This window comes from Canis aureus, chromosome 26, assembly GCF_053574225.1.
Source record: "Canis aureus isolate CA01 chromosome 26, VMU_Caureus_v.1.0, whole genome shotgun sequence".
Taxonomy (NCBI): Eukaryota; Metazoa; Chordata; class Mammalia; order Carnivora; family Canidae; genus Canis; species Canis aureus.
The window spans coordinates 33,903,236-33,913,031 of record NC_135636.1 but is presented as its reverse complement, the minus strand read 5'-3'; the positions used below and the strand labels follow the sequence as shown (position 1 = coordinate 33,913,031).

At 42.0% G+C, this 9,796-nt stretch overlaps 1 long non-coding RNA gene across 1 annotated transcript; it reads right to left on the bottom strand.

Annotated features, from left to right (window-relative positions):
• Window positions 1–2,243: 2,243 nt before the first annotated feature.
• On the bottom strand, window positions 2,244–9,544 carry LOC144298834 (uncharacterized). Its single transcript, XR_013365711.1, has 2 exons — window positions 9,195–9,544; window positions 2,244–3,120 (listed from the first exon to the last, which is right to left on the bottom strand). It is a non-coding gene; the product is annotated as an uncharacterized LOC144298834 (long non-coding RNA).
• Window positions 9,545–9,796: the final 252 nt, after the last annotated feature.

The window sequence follows — 9,796 nt, the reverse complement described above, 5'->3', positions numbered from 1 at the left end:
TTTGATGATACTAATATTAACGCCATCCTGAAAAAGGCATTTTGAGACTCCACGAAACAGGTAAAAGTAATTTAGATCTTTACTCACCTTAGGATTATAAAGAAGAAAACAAATAGGCGCAGGATATTAATTTCTTTACCCAGGTCTCTACGGAGGCTGACAAAATGAAATAAGCTGCAAAATATCCTGGCAAAGGTTTTAAAACTCTGTTCTCTTTATCTAACATTTTCAGTGGTTCCTTTATCCATGGCGGTTTCTCTTTCTAAATTATTCCTCTTTCTGAACTCCTCAAATAAGGCAAACAGGTAACATCCATGGCCTTTTACCCCAAAGTGTCCTCCTCATCCTTTCTCTTTGGCCCATGGTCATTTCTTCTCTATTTCCCTTCTTACCTCAGTGTATGCCCTGCCATCCTTCAGAGAACGGTCTCCTCCTCTGAGCTTCAAAGAAGGACCCAGGAAGGACAGGGTGGAGGGATGAGGAGCAGCGAGAGAAAGGGACGACACCAGAACTCTCTTTGGAGCAGGGCAAGGGAAAGAGGCTGGGGACCCGCTTGTGTTGGTCTCCTTTTTCTTCGCATTGTACTAAACAGCACACACCCTTGGAGATCATGACCTTGATCCTTGTCAAAGAAGGAGCCTGTGATTTAAGTAGCTGTGGCAGCATGAGGTATGAGGATAAGGAGGTGCAGTGGGGGGATTGCAGCTTTGGATGTTGGAGCAGAACAAGTGAGTTTCCCAAAAATGTCATCAGTGAGATCTTTGGGGGTTGAAAACCAAAACTCTTCTTCTCTCTCTCTCTCTCTCTCTCTCTTTCTCTCTCTCTCTCTCTCTCTCTCCAGTGTTCCTCCCTCTCTCTGCTTCTCCCTCTCTTCCTCAAGGAAGAAGAGAATCCTAATGGCCAGGGGAGCAGGGAGTGGATGGAGAGCCCCAAAGCAATGCAGGTTGACACTGCGAGTTATTTTTGCATCTGCCCCCCATTCTGGGCAGTCAGCCCCCTGTGGACAGGAGATGGACTTTGCTCGTCATTACATTCCTGGTGCCCGGCAGTGGCCGTGCTTAGAAATGTAGACTCTTTGTTCACAAATGAATTCTTTTAAACATTTTTCTGTTCTATAAATATCAAAACTTGTACATTTATGAAAGTTTGCCTTCTATAAGTGTGTGAATGAATCAATGCATGAGTGAGAGGCACCTGAGTGGTCTCTTCAGAAGCAAGCATGTACCATCCACCCAGGTTTGCCACGCTCCCTACTCCTTCCCCACGCCTCTTCACTGCTTTGGCAAAACCCATATTGCCCAAGTACGTGGCTGCTCCATCCCATTGGCTCTCAGCCAGAAGGAATAATTCATTTCTCAACAATCGCAGCCCCCTTCCTGCATACCTCTCCCCGAGCCAGCACACATTCATCCAGTCCCAACCACCCATCATCCAGCCTCACTTTTCCCTCCCTAATGAGCACTTTCATCTATTAGGTAGATTTAGAGTCTTGCCCAGCTTGCTTCTTATTTCTAACCCATACTCCCTCCCTTCCTTCCTCCATTTCTTTTCAGGTTAATTTATCTGATTATATGCAACGCACTGCAGCCATGTTAAGACACCAACTGAGTTTGCACTTGGAGGCTTGGAGGAAAGATTACCATTAAAACGTGACTTCCATCCACTCAGCTGAAATTACTATTGATTGCCAAAGAAAAATATTTGTGCTGTGAAGCTGGGAGCTATGATGTTGAACCATATTAACATAATGTTAGCATAGCTACGGGTGTTTAGTAGCACGCAATCAGATTTGAAATGAACGTTGATTATAGATGGAGATTAATGTTCACATATTCATAGGAACACAATGAGAAGAGCAATTTCCTTTCTACTACAGATCAATGGTTTCCCCATTCAATTATACAGCTGTAATAATTGCATTATGCTGAAATATTTCTTAATGGCTAATTTCTTTCCTTTTGTGTGTGTGTGTATGAGATCTTTTGTCAGTGACGGCTTCTGCAGCCCAAGGACAGCATAAGATGTTTTAATCACTGGTGTCGTTTTGCAAGCTTTGACCGAGCCAGTAATTTCCCCCGTCCCCCTTCTTAGCTATCCTTTCTTATTATCACCCAGAATCACTTCCTGGATGATTGAAACATAGGGAGTTGCCTCAAGTCTTGTTTTTTTTTTTTGTTTTTTTTTTTCTTTTCTTGTTTAGGGAGTGAAGACAAAACCCAGAAACCTACAGGGTCATAGATTGCTTGATCCTTTCTGCACATTTGTTGGGGGAGAAATTGATGCTGAAGATGCACAAACATTATGCATAGGATGCCCCTCACCCAAAGACTCTTGTTGTCTCTATATAGAAATATAATTTTGGAGCCATTCAGTGATTAAAAAGCAAATGAAAAAACTGGTGTCTTCTTCAATACTCACAGCAAATCTTTGAGGACTGATGAAGCATCGATGTTTATATTCTAAAAATAAAGTATCCATAAGACTGTGAGCTTGCCTTTTCTAAGGAAAATGATGTCTTCCTGCTTACCCAGGCGGATTACAGCTCAGAGGAAGGCTGGCTAGCACTTTCTTTCTTAAATGAGCACTGTCTTATGGTAGAGTCTCAATGTCCCTGTCTCATGCCCTTCTCTACCGTCCTGATGGTGATGGCAGGGCTTTCTCTGATCTGGTGTCTTACATCCTTGCGCATGAAGCCTTGTTCAAACTTGGCCGAACCGAGTATGGAACAGTAGAAAGAAAGCCAAATGTAAAGATCTGCCTATAAACAGAGGCTCGAAGGGCACTGTCCATTTGTGTGCCCTTTGGCAAGTCATTGACAATTCATGGCCTTGATCTTTTCCCACTGGAAAGTAGAAACTTTAACACCTAACTCACAAGGTCATGGTGAAGAAAAAAGGAAAATGAAATTGAACTTGAGCTGTAGTGAGCGTAGCAGAGTTTCAGGTGGCCAAACACCACATCGCTAAGCCCACCTATGATTTCGGCTACGGTTGTGGAGCTCAGTTCATGAGACCCATGCTGCCAGCACCTCTCCTGAATGCTTGCTGACTTCTTCCTGCTTTTCTGACTCAAAATTATGTCAAAGCCTCTGGAGCCTGTTCAGTCCTCTTTAGACACAACCTGAAAGAATAATAGAGTTAATGCTCTCAGGAGTCATCATTTACTACTGGGAACTGAAGCAAATGGATAAATGCTCCTTCTCCCCAGACGTCCAGGGAATTAGGACCTGATACCCCAGAAAGTACCCTTGTAGCTGGCATCTCCTTCTTCCTGACTTGTTCTCTCAGCAACTCCATACCTGCTTCCAGAAATAGTTCCCCAAATAAACCACCTGCACCCAACCTCTTTCTCTTTCTTTGCCTTCTGCTGGGGAACCCAAACTAAGGCAGTAAGTTTAAGGATTTAAGTAAGACTTTGAAGACAGACCCTCCAGGCTTATTCCTTTTCCTATTCCTCACTGACCATATGATCTGAGGCAAATTGTTTCCCAGCCCCAAGCTTCTGTTTTCTCATCTGTAAAACGGGTATAATAATAAGATCTGTGTCAAAGCATTATAAAGATTAAGTGACATCCCGCAAGTACTTGAATAATTTTATTTTCTATCATTAGTATTTTTATTAAAAGTGTCGAGACACGTGGAATACAACTTCTTTTCTGCCTTTTATGCTTGAGAAAAAAGAGATCCAAGAGTAATAAATATAATCAATGTTTTTTTTCCCTGTATGCCATACTATTTTTGCTGGCCTGCTATATATGAATAAACAATATGTGGATACAGTTTTCATCATCAGGGATGTTTCAAAGTCTTGCCCATCAATTCTATTTTCTAAAGCCTTTTTAAAATGCATCCCCAGGGAAAGAGAAGATTTTTTTTTTCTTTTGCTCCCTGTGCCCTCCCCTTGTACAGCTGCATGGGAAAAAAAATACTCTGCTATCCGGTGATGAATAGGATATAAGAATAATAACTACTCTGTACACCTTAAAATCATTTATTGGCAGAGAAAGCACACAAATGTAGGAAAGTAGTCCAGAGCAGGCAAACCAGGCTGGAGACAGCCTGGGGTTTGATGAGCTGTACTAGGGAGTGGCAGGTGGTCCCCAGGAAAGATGTCTCTTTTCTGTGACCCCACGAAAAGCCAATATCACATGTTCAGTTTCTCATTCTACCACTCAAAAAGGATGCATCGAGTACCGACTCTGTGCTAAGCAATGTGTTCAGTGTTGCAGATAGAATCTTGAACAAATAGCTATACTTTCTACTCTATGGTTCTTGTGATCTAGAGAAGGGCTACTAAAACAATCACACAAGTCAATATGAAATTACAACTCTGATGATCAGAAGTTTGTAAAAAGGAAAGGAGAGGGGCACCTGGGTCGTTCAGTGGTTCAGTGTCTGCCTTCAGCTCAGGTCATGATCCTGGCATCCTGGGATGGAGCCCCACATCAGGTTCCCCGCAGGGAGCCTGCTTCTCCCTCTGCCTATGTCTCTGTCTTTCTCTGTGTCTCTCATTTATGAATAAATAAAATCTTAAAAAAGAGAGAGAGAGAAAGGAGAGATTCAGAAGTCCAGCAGACACTAAAGGAGCATGATACATGAGCTAAGACTTGGAAGAAGAACAGGAGTTAAGTTAGCTGGGCGGGTGACAGTATGGAGGGATGAAGAGGTCTTCCCCATTAGAAGGAAGGATGCACAACTTCTGTTCTATCTCCTTTTCTCCTTCCACTTTTCTTTATAGCACTGTGCTGCCTTATAAATTATGTCTATTCATTATTTTTTGTATTTCTTGCTCCACCTCCACAAGAATATAAAATCTTTGAAGTTGGGGACTTGGTCCATATTGATCATCCTGCTAATTCCAATGTATGAATAAGTGTGCAAAAGCCCGAGTATTGAGAGAACATGGCACAGGCACACAGAGCTGTGCTCTCCCAAGCCCTACATCCTTTCTCAAGGAGATTCTGCTTTTAGGTGGCTGAGCATTGGGTCCTTGTTCTCAACACTGAGCTGAAAGTGCTTTTGTTGGCATGGGACACAAATATGTTGCAGTGTGACACAAATGTGTCACTTGTCTTGGAGGGTCACGTGCTTTACTCTCCAGGATGGATTCGACGTCAAAGAGTCGGTTTAAACCATGGAGGTTTAAACGTCAAAGAGTCAGTTTAAACCATGGAGGTTTAAACTCCTCCACAGGGGCTGGTGCACAAGTAGGTCTGTGATGGGTTTTTGTTGACACAATGAGAGAAATGATGGAAGATTCTAGAAAGGCTTCCTAACCCTTAAGAAGCACACATTGGAATAGACGAGGTACTTCCTCATCCTCAGAATGTTTTTCATGGCTGGGTTATATTGTCAAACCACCTGGCCTTGAGAGGAACCATCCTGAGGACAAAGGGTGTAAGTTGAAGGTAGCAGAGCAGAAAAATGGAGAGCACTTGGGTCTTTGGTGAAGTGACTTAACCTTTTGAACTAACCAAATGTAGGGTCTTATACTTCTGGCTTATTTATTTATTTAGCTCCATTGGGTTTTCTCCTGCAACTGAAGATGTCCTTAAAACTCACTGTATCTGCTGCTGATATTGAATACCATGTGACATCCCACTCCCTTGCTCCTTGCTTCCTTTTCTTCCTTCTTTCTAGTTCGGATCCAGATGAATGGAGCACACATTTACACTATTGCTGTTGCTTGATCCCTAAAGTGCTCCTACATAGCAGACACACACACACACACACACACACACGTGTATGTGGACACACAGAGATGCTAATCCTGGTTAGGATGAGACTCCAATTAGTGTACATTTACACTTCAGAGAATCCCTGTTCTAGGAGCTTAAGACCTTAAGACCACCTCCCAGGTTAATCAAGCAAGCCAGGGGTCACTGTTTCAGTCTGCCAGAGGTGAACGGCATGGCTTTGGGGAAGTTACAGAGCCTTTCTTAGCTTCCCATTTTCTCCTCTGGAAAATGGGAGTGACAATAATACCTGGCTCAAAGGGTTGATGTGACCTGCTAATCTATGTAAAGAATTTAGCACAGAGCCAAACACAGAGCCAAGCAATAAACGAAGCTCTCTCAGGGAAACTCAAGCAGAAGTGTTGAATGGGTTCAAGTGAATCCATAGAGGTTGTGACTCATGCTTTCATCCTTCCCTATCAGAAGCAAAATGAGATTTATATATGGATAAATTAATGATTCAATTGTTCCTCTTCAATATCATCTAATAGCAAAATTTTTGTGATAGGGATCCACTTTTCAGTAAGTAGGAATAAGAAAATAATATGTATCCATACCTACTTGTGGGCTGAACCACAAGATTCCTCCAAAGTGTATGTGTGTGTGTGATGTATAATATAGTGTGTATATACAGAATGTGTGCATATATATCATATATTATATTATATATATTATCTAGTATGTCTTTTCTTAGGTTTCTCTTAGAGATTCTGTTAATAATTTTGCAGATTTTCTTCTTTATGTAACAACCATCAAACAATAGCTGGTATTCTGCAAAGGGGCATTATGGAAAATGGCTAAGGGGAAAGAGTGAGAAGATAAAGGAGGAGAAATAGCAAATGAACAAGGTAAATACACTAGATTAGCAAAACATACATAATGACAAGTACCTCGTTAAAAATATAAAAATCAAAAAGAAATCTCAGTTTCCCAGATTTGTGTGCCTGCTATTGGTGGTTGACTTCTTTCAAGAGAAGGTTGCAAACTCAATAAAAACCAACCTTGGCCCTTGACTCTACCAGCTTTTAGCTCTCAGGCCATGGCTGGCAATTTCCAGGAAAAAGGCTCCATAGGATGCAAAGAGTGGTACTGGAGAATGGAAATATTTAAATTTAAAACCTGACTTGGGGACTGGGCAGACTGGAGTTTGCTTTGGGATCTTGCCATTTCCTCAGTCTTGTACTTGACAAATTATTCAAACTCTCTGAGCCTCAGTTTCCACATTTGTACAACAGGAATGCTCATAGTTCCTACCTTGGTCCTTCCCTTTGTGAAAAGTTAGGTGAGTGGGACTACCCAGCTCCGTGTCTAGCATATGGTAAACACCAGATAATAACAGCTAGCGCTCTGCACGATCATCTGATGGGGGCACTTCTATTACTTCTGCTTTACAAAAGAGGAAACTGAGCCACAGAGAAGTCAAGCCAAATTATCCAAGATTGTATGTGATGAGAAATGGATCCTGGATTTGGAACCAGGTAGTCTGGCTCAAAGTTCATTATCCTAACTACCAGGCTTATACTTCTGCATTAAATATTAAAGTGAAGGGGTGGGATTTTTTGTGTTTTTTTTTTTCTTTTTACCTAAAAGTTTCAAGATGAAATACATATCATGTTAGCTGACCAGAAATTTCAGGAATGCTTTGGTTTAGCATTTTAGGCTTGTAGCAATTCCATCTCGGTCTGTTTTGTCAATCTTCTTCCCACTGAGACTCCACATAATAAGCTTTCCTGATTGTGTCTTTCAAACACATATGCTCTAGCCTTTCTGAAGTCAGGAGTGAGGCGGTGACTTCAACAGATTATATTTTGTTTGCCAAAAGGTTGTAACTTCCATATTTCCAAGTTGAGGCTCTGTCCTGTTGGCAAAGCTATTTTCCTATGTATATGGAGGCAAAGCTATTTTCCTATGTATATGGAGGCCTGCCTCTACTTAGCCCTGGACACCCTCTGGCCTCTCAGCACCTCTGCATTGCTCACCCCATGCCCACTGGAGCCAGAACCATAAGGGAGACGGGCTGGGTCAGATGAGGCCATGCTGGAAGTCTTCCGTAGGGATAATCCCAGAGGTAAGATCATCAAGGTCAATCAGGGGGCATGCAGTCAGTCCAGATACCAAATGGCCAGGATCTAGTTATGCATTAGTGTCAGCTCTAAGGAAGACCAGAGGCACAGGCCATCAAGACAGAGAAGAAATGGAAGGATGGCAGCATGGCCCATAGAGAAGCCTTGGGGGTGGCAAGGTGTAGGCATGGAGTGGACCTACCCGTTCATGCTGCACACACTGGGTTTGTTTCTATCCTGTGCAACAGCACACCAAACCTGGCTTGTGGATGACACAAGCGTGTTGGCAAATAGAAACATCTGCTCCATCTCAGGGTATTAGGATTTATGGCTCACATAGGGAGTGAGGAGAGGTCGCCATGACATGGGTGAGGGTGTTTGGAGGGGGACAGAGGTTTAATGCCTAGAGTTTAGTGGTGTGAGGGATGTATACACCAAGCAGTGTATAATGGTCATAATCTAAAAGGTATAATTTCACCTACAAAAGCCTTCGAGAAGGTAAGGTTCCATAAAGCATCACTAGAGATATTAGGATATTTGAGGACATAGCCCTAACATTTTACTGGACAACTCACCACAAGATAGCTTCTAAATTTGTACTTGATCAGACAATCAGAGTGCAGGAAAGTGATCTTAATTTTAGCTGTCACCCTGTCAAGTCTTCTTGCTTAATAAGGAGGAAACCGAGTTTCAATATTGTAGTTCTCCTGTTATTTTAAGGCAAGCAGTAGCAAATGTTTCTAAAAAAGTTAGATCATAAATATTTCAGGCTCAGTGGACCCCACTGCCTCCTTTGCAACTGCTCAGCTCTGTTGTTGTAATGCAAAAGCAGCCACTGACGATATGTAAATGATGAGTGTGGCTGTGTCCCATTAAAACTTATTTACAAAAACAAGTTGGCGGACTGGCTTTGGCTTGTAGAACATACTTTGTCAACCCCTTTCCTAAAACCTAGCAATCTTTTAAAAAATCACTTTATAACTAATATAATTTTAATAATACAAGATATTATAACATATGCTTTAATATATCACAGATTACATATTATATCATCTATTTTAATACCCTGCTACAGTAAGAAAGAATACACTTCATTATATAAGATCCAGGCAAGTGTTGAAAACACTCATTCCTGTTCCACATCTGATAGGAAGTAGCAGTCATTTAAGAGTTAAAACATTAATTCCCTGGTTATTGAGAAAGGTAATTTTCTATAGAGTTGCACAGAGGTATGGAATTTGACCTAAGGCTTGATTTTCTGAACGCGGAAGCACATGGCATGACCATCAACTTGAAGGGAGCGAGGAGCAGTCAGCTTGACAACTCGAGGTCAGAGGTCATATCTGGAAAGGTACAGGTACAATTTAAAACTTTATTACAATTGAAGGGCAAATTACCGTGCTAATGATGTGCCTTCCTCCTACAGGCAGAGGGGAATTCATGAAGATTTCTCCCAAGGTATAGGAAATTTTTATAAAAAGAAAGTCTTTGAGGGCTAGTTTTGGTTAAATATTACGTTAGAAAATAGGTGTAGTTTTTGGTCCCTGTATTTCCTTTTGTTTTCTCCATATCCAGCTGTCTCTAAGTTGAGGGAAGTCCACATGTCATTGGCAAGGCTGACATCACAATGACGAAAGCTTGGCTCTGAATGTTTCCCAGCTGATCGGCTGCTGCAGAAGAACACAGCCCCGTACGTATATGACAGCCAGAGATCTGCATCTAGGAGTGCTTGGAATATTCAAGAATACTCGTCACTTCTTCCTGATGTTTAATTATCAATATGATACAGGGAGGTATCTGTTTCTCCTCCTCCGCGCAGACAGCCTAGCAACCACGCTGAGATAATGGATTTTACATGGAGTTTTCTGGGCTGTGGGCAGGGGAAGGCTTAGGTTTAGGGTAAAGATCCTATCTTGGGTTTTGGAGTGAAGATGCTTGGCTCTGTGCTCCAATGTTATGACTAGCTGATGAGGGGAGCCCCTTGGATCTCCAAATAGAG